Below are 12972 nucleotides of genomic sequence, written 5' to 3'. Positions count from 1 at the left end.
GCTTAATTAACGTGTTGGTTTGGAATTAATGAACGCAGTTAGATGCGCTGCTTGGTGTGCTCTAAAGGTAACTTTGGAGAATACCTAAGCCATGCCTAGCTAGCTTGCTGAGCCTAAAAAGTATCTAACTATTTCAAGCTGTCCTGCCTTTTTTCATTCCCAAACTCAGATAGGCTAGACAAATATTACAAATAAATTATCTAAAATTATGTGCGCATCTGTTTATTTCTAGCTAATAAAATATCATCTCACACATGGGCGAAACCCAGTGTTTTTCGTTTCGGCTATGCTCCGTCAAATTTCAAGCAACTAACAGAGCCCCACACGACGCTCGCAGTACGAAGTAGTAATACAAACTCAATGGAAACCAAATGCGAAGTTGCCTACCGATATATGATTTGACAATTCTGCATTGTGTTATATAATAGATAGTGCTGGCACGAATATGATGCGTCGATCTGGGGGACTTCGTCCGAATGAACAATGATGAGATTCAAATTATCCTTTAACTTGAAGCCTTGTAAACATCGACGCCTTCAACTTACCCCTTCATCTTACCTTGTCACAATCTTACAACAACGAAAAAATCACACGCTCCAATCAATAACAGTCCCGTGCATAAGGAGACGTTCTTTAAATTAGCATTCAAGTTGCTTACATGCTAGTTTGCCGCGCGTATCATTGTTGAAGTCCATATAGGAGGTGCACAATATGTCAGACATAGTTAAAGGCTCCTAGGTCTTCTTTTTCCACTGTTATTAATTTCATCATGATTGCGTTCCAATTAGGATGAAGACAAGTAACCTTTCCGCAGCACGCAGATTTGTTCATCGACTCAATAACGAACGATGCCGTAGGCGGTCTATGTGAATTGTCAGCATATGTGCCTTCAGAGGGCTGTATAGATCGCAACATAGATACCATCTAAATACAATACGAAATTGCGGTGGTCCTACAGTCATTTTAATCCTGTGATATTATATTGTGAATCTGCGTATGTATATGGAGTGTTTGACTGCTATCTATAAAGGTGAATAAGTGGAGTTTAGACAGAGCGATGAGTATGATGCTAGCCATACTAGGTTTTAGCTTCGTGCCCGTTTTTTTCTGACTCGGTGTTTTTTGTTCATTTTTGCAATTTCCATTTTGAATGCTGCTCGTTAACGCACTGTTTTGTCGACTAGAGGTCTGCTCCATGGACACAACAGGCTAAATACTTAGCTCAAACAATGCAGAGGAGTCGAGCAAGAAAACAGAGTGTTGTCTTCAGCGTATTATTTAATGCCCGAACTTTTAGCAGAGGACTGAAGTACGTCCAGACATAGACCTCTCCCTCTCAGTGGTTAATAGGCGAACCCGTACTACTGAAGCGTTGCCAAAGCGTCAACTATAGATCAACCGGAAGAGAATATTCTGTCGGTGCGATTGCAGATTTAGTAAACATTTTCCACCAGTGCGGGTCACTTGTCTCTTTGGATTTTTATTTCAGCACTAATATCTGTTCTAAAAGCCTCTTGCTCATGTTATGGTAGAAGACCAGTTCGACTTTCCCATGCACTCCGTTCGATGTTGACATACACCCAGCAGCTATATTCGACTGAGACAATGCGAAAATTGTTCCTTCCTATTGATGTTAGTACATGTTTGTTTTTATTTTTTTCGTGCCAAAGTTCTTCTTCCCGGACCCTCACAATGCCAGTCTACCAGTTTGTTTACAGTCGGGACGCGCCTGCATCCGTACCATTGGCTGCAGCGTTCCCAGAGCACATATAACATAATATACAACACAACATTTCGATGGCCTTCAGCACCACATCATATACGAGTACCTAACAATATTTGAGGTACCTTCAGAAACGTCAGATGCATGGATCCACGCCTCATTGCTGGCTATCATTGCTCCATCGTTTAGCGCCGCGCGGCTCGACCAGCCGCCCGTTGCTGCCAGCGAATTACCCTCTCCTAATTCAATTGAACTCTCGCCCAGCATTCGACCCTTTCTCCATATCTGAGTTCGTTCCCTCTTTCAGAGGAGGGACAGTCAACAGAAATAGAGCTATCGAGCACATTGTACCGCGGCGGAGGGAGTTCGCTGCCGCTGCTGCTGGCGACGGTGGGCCGCGCCACCGGCGGCCGAGCACGTCCTATTGTAGTCGGTGGCAGCCTATTCCAGCTGAACTGTGGCTTCTAACGTTGCTGCATTCGCTGCTACAGGCTGTGCTGCTGCCGTTGCTGTTCCGTCGAGATGTGGCGGTTCGCCGGCGACCTTTACTGCTGCCACTGCCGGCAGTTGTCATCGAGTTTGGCGATACTAACGTAATCGTTGTCGGTGTTGTTGAAGAAATTCGCCGCTAGGGCTGCTGCGACGGGTGGTATGCCAGCCGCTGCTACCGGTTCTTCTGCTACTGCTGCTGCTGCCACCGCCGCTACTTCTGGTGCAGCCGCCGCTGGCCTCAGCTACGATCATTAGCGCCATCGTGCTGTTGTTCGCGCGGGCAGTTGTCTGTTGTTTCACGTTCCTGCCGCTCGCGCTGCTCACTCGCTCTCAGTTCCGTGCTGATAAAAGCAGTGTCAGAGTGGATAGCCAGCTCAATATGTGCGTGCCCGTGTTCCGTTCCGGTCGCGGACGAGAATCGGTCCTTTGATTGGTTTGCTTTTTTTTTACTTGTTGACTTACTACTACTTCACGACACTATTGAATGGAAGTAGTTGTGTCAAAATACCCCAAGTCAGGTCGGTTGACACCGAGTATCTGTATTCGACGAGCTGTCATCGTGTATTCGATGTACGGTGACGGCGGACAGCCACAAACGGCTTCAAGGACAACGAACTCGACAAACATAAAAAGAAAAAACCAGGGAAATGAGCGCGTACTCAGAGAACACGGAGTCATTAACGGGAACAAAGCTGTACGCTCGACGACTACTACAAGGCGCTGCAATGAATATCTGCCCATAGCCAACCAACATCTGCTTCGTTCATCTGTCGAAAATTTCGGAAGGTTCGAGAGAAACACGGGACGAATGCTGTCATCGACATTGGAGGCTGTACCCCTATAGAGACTATGCTCTGTGCTATGCGATATTAGTTGCAGTAAAGGCATAAACACTACTGCAAGCTGTGTAAACAAAACACTGAGGGCCTTGTGGAACTTCGTAGACCGTTTTTGCGAGTTCAACAGGATGCACGAATAGATGTGCTTTAACTACCCTCCCGCTTTTCTTCGTTGTGCTATTTGTTGCCTATGGTCTATTCCGCTCTCTTTGCAATTGTTCATTGATAGTGACCAGTCCTATTGAACGTTGAGCGCACCAAACCGCTGTGTCACTCTATTGTCATCATCGCCACTGAAAATTGTCCAATTATGTGAAGATCGACTCTGTGAACGGGTCCGCCTTCCTTGCTTTTTTTTTTCGTTAGCTGAAAAGCGAACGAGCTCTTTTGTTTACTATTAGAAAAACTTTCCTTTCTGAGTCCTTGTTCATCTTCAGTCATCGTATGTAAATATTGGTGCAGGAACTGACGGGTCTGCAGCGATCGTCGAAAGAAGAAATTGCCCCACTCCACTGAAGTTCATCCGACGACTCTAAAACGACATGGCCATCCACAAACGGTGAGTGACAGATCGATTACTTAAGTACTATAGGTAGACACAATGGTACGCAAACTGCATATGTCTAAGCTGTGCTTAAACTAAAACAGTAAACAACTAACCTGATAAGATGATCAGCGGGAATCTCTACAGAAGTGCTAGGTACAAGTCGGTCGCAAGTGGAAATCTGTGGGAACAGCTCGTTAAAGAAATAAATATATCTATACATAAATGTAACTGAATAAATTCAGTGATTATAACATCGACTTTTGTCGAAAAAAGGCGGCTTTATCAGATCGTAGTCAGAGGCGTCTGATTCACTTGCCAGCTTCCAATAGCCATTTAGGAGATCCAAATCAATTGATTTGTAAAACAAATCATCTTGAATAGCGCGATCTTGGGCGTTATCGAAGTGCCCCTTCGAACTCGGGTAGTTCTAAAAGAAGCGTTCTTCTATGAAGTTCCACCCACCAGGACGGCACGAATCTGTTTCAGCATCTAGCAGATTTACTAAGAAGATGGGAGCGGGCTATTCGATAATCTCTATACTTCGAAATTCGGTGTAAACGATACATTAGTAAGGTGAATTAATATTAAGTTTGGAGCGTTAGTGGCCGAATAATCGTCATCACCTGGCCTGCAGATAAAATAGTTTCTGTGTACTTGAGTCGTGTTTAAGAAGGAAGTGCTACTTCGCTCGGAGACTTGTGGGTGTTTGTTTTTCTTTTTTTCTATATTAAACTGAAACAAACTTCGTCCCCCCCCTCAACAGTTTTATTCATTACCTAACAATGCAGTCATCGTCAATACGTTGCCTTTTCCTCTATCCCATTCATTATTCCTGAACTAGAATAGGACTTATCGTATCAACGTAGGGAATGGCCTGTTCGCTTCCTGGTTGTTTTGCGCAACAGCTCCTCCGTAGTGTTACGCCTCGTCGCACAATTGCCATCTATATCCAACGTAGCGAGAAAAGCTCGATGAGAATACTCCGATCCGAACAAGCGCACGCGTCCAAGGAGTACTACAAAACGACGCTACCTTACAACCAGCAACATCATCACGAAGTCGTGTGTTTGCGTATGTCTGTATAAGCAGAAGTCCAGCTTGCTATTCGTTTTTGTTTTATCGTTAAGTCATTATTATTGTTTTACAGTCAGCGGTAAACTGTTCTGTGGCCGTGGTAACGTTGACGGTGTCAGACATCGTGCCGGTTGCACTGTCACCTCCCGCAGCTGATAGCGCCCTTTGCTGGATACGTCGTTGTTGGCCACTGTTTCTATTGTAACATTATTCTATGGATCTAAATAGCGTACGCTGTTTGCTGCCCCTCTTCCTCGCGGTCAGGCTCGTTCATTCGCTGGCAGCAGTGAGTATGTGTCAAGTTGTCTCCACGGTGTTGTCCCAAAGTCAGCTTCTGGCAGGTACAGCAGCTCGTCAGCCCCCATCGCGATAATAGCAACGGTGGCAGCAGTGGTTTTGCTATACAAACGGTAATACAGGTTTTCAAGCAAGAGACGCCATATGAAACCAACAAAAGGCGGCAAGAACACCGGCAGAACCCTTCGGACCACTCCCGCTGCCACCGCCTCTGAAGTCGTCAACTAACCTGTGGTAAAACTAATGCCGCTAATGGCGACATGCAGTTGTTACCAGCCGCTTCCGTTACGACGCGCAGTGCGTTTGCCTGGATGTCTAGCTATCTCGGCGTGGCGGGGTCGAGTATCCGTACCGGCAGTGACGATCCGATCATCGTATCAGTCGGGGTGGCACAGGAACTAGTTCTAGCGGGCAGGCGCAATGTCTTACGTATCTATGATATTGTCACTGCAGCAACGTAGCTATCGCGAAGCAGCAGCGAAGAGAGACGGCAAATAGCAGACAGATTGGTCCGTCAATGAGTGCGTAAATAGGGACCGCTAGTTGCTGTTACCAGTGCAGGCCATGCTATAATATTCAAGCTCCTTTTCAAATTGACTTCGCCTTCTGTTGTATCAGTCGAATTCCCATGATGCAGGTAGTTATTCGAAATAGTTACCGCTGTTACTCTTTTTCGTGATGATGATAATGCTGTCGTTGTTCTCAGTGTTCTTTAGTCCTCCAGCGAGTATTACGTTTGTAAGAGAATTCGTCTGACCCTTGTCTGTGGCCAGATCGCTGTCGTTGACGTTATGTCGACCGGTGTCTGCCACCAGCAATGGCAATGGCAAAGACGCCGCCGCTTGTTATTGTCTACATGCGATGATCGCGGCGTAAGCGATGCTGTTGAAGCCAGCAGAGGTGACGGTGGCGCCAGCGGCGGAAGTAAGGCAACATTGTCGTCATCGTTCCAGTGAATGCACAGTGTAATGTCGCATTGTTTGTACTGAAGCTTGTGGTTGTCGCAACGATTGCCACTCGATACGACAAAAACAGGGACAGATAACAGACACAAGTGTAGACAGAACGAGGCTCTATGGAAGGACGGACGGAACAACTGCCGCCGCAGGCACACCATCGATACACCAATAACGACGACAACGATATAACAGCAGACAACATCGGCGGTAATAGCAGCGATACCTTTAGACGCGGATTTAGGCGCTGCTAACAGAAATTATAGTGGGAAGCGCGAATTTCAAATCGAAGTAGTGTCACGTGGAGTTCTGTTCATTGTCATCCGGTGCTGTTTGCACTAGCGGCACAGTGGTAGCTGCAGAAGCAACAGTGGCGGTGTATGTAGGGAAAACGCGCGCGCATAAGATGACTCGACAGAAACAAAATTGTCAGTCGTCGCTCTCTGGCCATCGATTTCCGAGTTGAGACGGTTGGACGACCACGCAACTGCCCCCGCTTCTTCTAGCTTATAGCTTTTTCTACCGTTAGATCCTCTGTTAATCATGGTCTAAAGACACGGAGAAACCAAGCGACTAATGGTGTCGATTGGCATCAACGGCAATCTAACAGACTATACAATATCATTTGCATTTTTTTTTCCATAGTATGTAGAGGGCTAGGAATTAACGCCGTTACTCTGTGACTGCAGTCCACTTTGACTGCTAGACGCCTGCGCACCTTCGCGTAATAATACATTTGTTGTATTTCAATAGATCCATTGGTGCTTACAACCAGTTGAATCTATCGAAATAGGTCCAGCAGCTAGGTCGAAACCGTGTACCCTTAGCAAATTCTTATTAAGACAATGTGGGAACTCTAGCCCAACTGTGTTTGTTCGCTATTTGATAGAAATTAGCTAATGAAAATGGATGAAGCCGCGTCTTTAGGGGTAACGTTGGCTGGGTGTGATCGCAAGTATTGCATGTTGCCGTGAAGATATCTTGGAAAGGCTTAACATTTCTCAATGAATCTCTGCTCTCTACAAACGTTCAATTTCTATTCTTTTCGGGGTCTACTTTTTTGCATCCGTTTAGACGATCCTGAGAGTTGCTCACCCGCAATGCTGTCCACATATATTGTACTATCGATAGTATTGTCAAACGTGGCTAAGACCAGCCATCTTTTTGCCAGCGTTTGTCAAACAGGTAACAGGTTCGCAGTGCCGATTTAGTCAATGCTCCCTTAGTATCACCTCCAACGGTTCGACCGCAGCGCTCGCAAAGAACACCACAGTTAGAATAACAGCGATAACCACCTTCCGTACAGCAGCACGAGAAGTAGCGTCGTCAACGTTCAGATATACAGACAATAGCCGAGCAAAATGTTCCTGTGTAAGGAAATCGCTTAACCCGGCCGTAGGCGTCGCGCGAATATCCGACCCCCTTGCTTCATGCGTCCTACTACAGTAACGTTAGCTCATACATGCGCTTTTAGACAACATGGAGAGACCTATAGACGAGAGAATGCGCGACCATTTCTAGTCATCGTTATCTATCGTTCCGATGCTATAAGCAATGTTCATGCAGAGCGACTAAAGTGATGTCCCTGTCACAGTGCCGTATTATCTGTTCTGTTGAAACGTTAGCCGCTTGCCGTCCTCCCAGTTTGGTATCCTTTAACGCTGCCCCTGTTGCCGCCATCTCTGTCTGGTTACTTCTGACGCTCGGCCTTCCATAACGGCAGCGCTCCTGTACGGCTACGCTCAACGATCGGCCGTCCCTCGTTCTGACTAAACGTCGTTAGCTCTTCTGCGACGTGTGTCATGAAACGCCACCACCAATGGCAAAATACGCAAGTCTCTCGATGTCATTACAGGAAAACAGCACAGCAGTCCGTGTAGCATATAATGTACAGTCTTAAGCGATAACGATGAAGGTGCGGGTTACCGCGACACGACGAAGAATACTGCAAAGCATGCACGTGCTATCATGCACGATTATTGAAGACACGTCATAACATGATATGGAAGAGGGGATTGTTAGCTGCATCCTGTTTCGCAGAGGAATCGAAAGTTGCGCCTACAGAACTTCGAGTGCAAGTTGATCTGAAGTAACGCGAAAGCAAGCAGGGTCCGATGTGACGATTAGAAGGATTGGAAAGAAAACTGCGTCAGTGAATAAGGAGATGATACGCTGTGATGATAAGATAAGGCAACACGATAAAGCCACTGAAGGGAATAAAAAATCTTAAAAAAAGAACAATATATAAAATATGAATGCTCAACTCTTTTTCATCGAAATAGTCTTGGGAAGCGTTTGTGATCTGTCCTGTGACGGTCGTGTATTATTCTGTATATTGTAAAACGTACAGGATACGTAAAGATGTAAAAATCGACTGTATTTTTCGTTTTCTCTTTAACTCATTGCTTGACAGCAGTGGCCAGCAGACGACAAAATAGCATGATGAACGCATATGCGAGTGAAGCTTTATAAAATCAGCCAGTTTAGCGTGAAGCCCAAATAATTGATTTATGATGGATTTCGATCGTAAGCTCATATACCAATACTGAGCATAATAATAACAAGAATGGTGATCATTATCATATAATGCATAGTTTGGCTGCATAAACCCTCCGATATATCAAAGCTCTAAGAAGATGATGGCAGACATCTATTCAACTATTTATCCAGCGTATGCTTTGTCGGCACATAGCGTTTTTTTTTTGCGATTTAGCCGACTACGTTCACACTAGGCACTCACCCTTACATGTACACATACAGCCAGACGGGGCCTCATATGTTGAGTGGATCGCAGAAGACACAGATGGCCACGCCTCCTCTTCAACCCTCAATATTAGCTGAGTGGAAGTACAGTTACCGAAGATGTAAAACTATTAAAAACTTATAGCAAGCGTTAACTATTCGTGTATTATTATGGTAGTGATGACAGTGGTAAGCCGGGACTTCGCGTGTGCAGACTCCTATTTGTGTTGTACATTTAAGCAAGAGGCGCTGGCGACAGCCATAGAAGCGGTAAGAAGAGCAGCGGGGGCAGTCGACTTGGCTATGGACGGATGGTCACGGGCGTAATAATAAGCGCAGGCTACCGGACGTTTCAGTTCAGCTAGACTGGCCGTATGGTAACGTAACATCGATGATTACATTCAAGGGCTGACCACGCGTCTGCACAGAGGCGAACGTTTGTTCATTGGACTTGATGTATATATATATATATATATATATATATATATATAGCGATTCTGTTGTGAACTTCGCAAACGGACAGGTCGGAAATGGCTTACTTCGCTTCCGAGTGAAACCGGGTAACCCGCTGACGTTCTGGGTCGCTAAGGCTAATCGTCGCTTATATTGAATTGCCTAAGCAGTCGATGGATGCTGCGATAAGAAGCTGTTAGAGGCTGTTTGGTCAAACAGCTAGCCAAAAGCGCCTTATTTTAGACGCGTATCTAAAACTACATTCGATTATAATGAAGCTATGTATATAGCGAGTGATAGAAGATATCGGTAGTATGAGCTATCTGTCTAAGCAAGTAAGGGGAAATATCCTATTGAAGAGGGTTAATACTTGAGTATATCTGAATGGAAGAATGCATCGACGTCAAAAGTGACACGGAAGCAAATTGACGGATTAAAGCATTGACGAAGTTCAATGATAATAACTTAATAATAAGTGTTTATTAGGCTTGAGAATCTCTATTCGAACGAAGAGTGCACCGACATTGCTAACACCCGTGTGCGGTTTTGCAGTTTCCTAATGACGATTATAGCTGGGTCAGTCTATGAACTTAGTTCTAGAGGCCATCGCTAATGCTGTGATTCGTTCTCACTTCCTTACTTCAGAGCCTCGTATTTATCTTTGAGACATATAGATCCCATGAATGACGATTTAGTGTTGGAGCTTCTCACCGGTATGAGTTTTTCGCTGCTGAGTATGCAGCAGCTCGTAGAAATATTTTTGCAAACTATAGCGTTTTAATAATTTACCAGATTGAACTTAAGCGACACGCCTAATGTCGACATAACACGTAGGCAAATCTGAGGGCAGCTGAGTTTTTCGGGTAAACAGAATTCATTTCTAACCAGGGGAAATCTTATTTAACTGGATCCGTTCAGTGAAGTATACCACTGAATTGAGGCCTCAACTGAACTTCGAATGACGCAGATTTGTTTATTCAGTATATAACAGTTTACGGTACAGACATATTACTAGATACCTAGTCGATATAATTGCGAAGCAATCTAGCAACAGATCACTGAACCACTTACGTGTAAGAACGCGAAAAGTCATTTCGCGTCGTTGAACACCATATACAACCGAAAGATTTACAGTTAGATGCTGATCTCCTGTTGCAATACGAGAAAACACTTGTAGAACTTTTGGCGCCTGGGCTTTTTCTGTAGTCACCATTATTACCTGGCCCGTGTTCGAGATTTTCAGATAACGTTTGTTGAATTATTTTTAATCGTTCTATGATGTGCAATGAACAATAATAATAGCAGCTACTAGTCCGGGGCAACTCAGTGGTAAAAAGTCGATTAGACAAGTTTACAGAAAAGTAATGGCCGCGCCACGACCGACCGATCGACCGCCTGGACCAGCACACTTATTCAACTTTATCTTTATTTCCTTTATATGAGAAAATATTGTTTCATTATTGTGATCGGTAAGCCTGCTTCACGCTTTTGTCTTTTTGTTCCTACAGCAGCATGTGCCTACGCAGAGGGTCTTATGATCCGCTGTTTTAGCCGATAATGCTTGGCCACCGGCCGTTACTTGATGATGATCAATGCTGCTGTTCCCTAAATCAAGATGCTGAAGAAGGAATGAAGCGCCGGCTGAGACGGATGCGTTCCATAGCTAACCAGCACAAACCGTTTGAAACATTAGCGGCGACTTCAGGGTTCCATCTGAACCCTAATACGTCGTCATGCTTGTCGCTAAGATCTAGATTTATGTGTTCTTATATATGAGGGAAATCGAGAAAGGCTCGTCCACCGGAAGGGATCGGTGGCCGAATTTGGATAGCTAAACAACTGCGGCAGCGGCAGCGATACCGTCGGAGTTGATCAGTTAATTGTATCATCCGGTGCAAGACACCATCAGCTAGATTCTACAATTAGGTATCAAACACATTGCAAACCAAGAAGAGAAATTAGATGGTCGTGACAGATTAAATCATATTTCATAAGCAATGTACGCGTTGAGTTCTATTCGCGCATTCATATTCTTCTTGAGGGTTTTCTATAAAGTACACATGTATAGCCCACTAGGTCCACCAAAGATTTCTGTTTGTTCGCTCTATGGGTCCCCGCTTAATAATTAATATACCTGTTTCATCTTACGCCGGTGGAGAGATCAGTTGGAGAACACCTCGAATTTTATGGACGGGACCTCGACTTATCTTTTTCTTCTGCTTCCGTTCAGACCTAATCTCTGTCGACCCACCCCAGCGATATTTGTCAGTCCACCCCCTCGGTCCTATACTAGTTTCGTTACCGATAATGGAGTCTCACGAAACCATCGCAGCTGCTGCTGCTGCTGTCGTTCTACCGTTGCCTTTTCCAAGTCGCCTGCCCGCCGCTGTTGTGCTGTGGACACAGCTGGCGTCGTCGTACGTGCATTGTCCATACGCTAGGGCCTTCCGTTGCTTGTGTGGAACGACCGTCTTGGATAAGGCTGAGCGAAGGATGAGAATGAGATGCAGACGCGACGCGAACCCTGTGATATGTACATCAGCGACAAAGCGGCACGTCGGTTCGCCTCGCGGCGTCGATGAGGACTGTCCGTTACGCGGTGCCAGAAGCAGCGAAAAAGACGGGAAGAGAGAAAGAGTGAGCGAGCATGAACGCCCGATTGTTCAGAAAAAAACACAAAAGCCGTTCATTGTCAGGCGAAGAAAAAGATGCACAACAGTCGACGCGATGCGGCGAGGATTCGTCATTCATAATCATTACAGCGGTAAGCCAGCAAACAGTGCCAGTGAAAACGTGGTCACGCCGTTATTTTGGACGCCCGGCTAGCTAATACGAGTGCAACAGCAACGGCAACATACGCCTTATTGTTGTCGTTGTCACTAGCGGTGGCGGTGGCGGTGGCGCTGTTCGCAATGGCAAAACGACGGAAAATACGACACAGGCCGTCGCAACCCAAACAGCCGGACCAAATAGTAATAGTAAACAGTCTGAACTGGACTAACGCCGGTGCACCGGCCGCGGGGACAACTATATTCTATTACTGCTAAACTATCCCGAGAACAACTAGCGCGACCGTGGTGAACCGAATCAATAAGCATCACCAACCGCTGTTTACAGCCGTCGTAAGTTGACAATAGTGCCACTAAACAATTTATATATATATATATATACATAATATGTGTATATATATATATACATATGCTGTTGATGATATTAATAGTGAAACGGTGATGAGCTAGCTCTGCCGAAGCAGCAGCATGTACTGGTCATTACGGACATACATCGTAGTCGGCAAAATAGAGTCACGGTTCAAAGCAGACGTTGTCTTCGGCCACTCTGCGATTCGAGAGTCGTGGATTCTCACACCTGTATTATTATTCAGCGTACTTCGCTGGTTAATCCAGTTTTTCCATAACTGACCATCGCCAATAGCTGCTTCCTGTGACCGAGCGGGGAACAGGGAAAAATAGAAGCAGAGGTTGAGTTCGCGACTAGAGACGATGTACGCCCCTTCCAAATGAAGAAGCAACAAAGTGCCCTCATGTAGTCCGATGATCAGATAATTTTTGTAATGGTGCCTATGTAGATTCGGGGCACTACAACTAGTAGTAAAAACATTCAGGCGTCGCACAAACCATTTATATATCATGCTAGCCGTGGCTATGCGATGAGCAGCAAACCACTCTCTGTCTGGCAGTTCGGGGTCTAGTTCTACTCCAGGTTGTTACAGACGTTCACTACAGACGTTAGCCCACGCTCAGGCCGCACTGTAAAGACTACGCGGAAAATTATCGCATGACAAAGGAAGCACGAGTTACGTAAATATCAATCACGACAGCAACGTGAAGT

At 45.4% G+C, this 12972-nt stretch overlaps 1 long non-coding RNA gene across 1 annotated transcript in view; it reads left to right on the top strand.

Moving 5' to 3' along the window:
• Positions 1 to 217: 217 nt before the first annotated feature.
• Positions 218 to 12972, top strand: part of LOC111262346 (uncharacterized) — a 48835-nt gene continuing 36080 nt past the window's right edge. The window contains exon 1 of the long non-coding RNA XR_002681572.2: positions 218 to 3613. This is a non-coding gene — a long non-coding RNA (uncharacterized LOC111262346). The remainder of the gene's footprint in view (positions 3614 to 12972) is intronic.

This window comes from Varroa jacobsoni, unplaced genomic scaffold (genome assembly GCF_002532875.2).
Source record: "Varroa jacobsoni isolate VJ856 unplaced genomic scaffold, vjacob_1.0 scaffold_69, whole genome shotgun sequence".
Lineage (NCBI taxonomy): Eukaryota > Metazoa > Arthropoda > Arachnida > Mesostigmata > Varroidae > Varroa > Varroa jacobsoni.
Note: the sequence above shows the minus strand (reverse complement) of the source record. Positions and strands in the feature narration are given on the sequence as shown.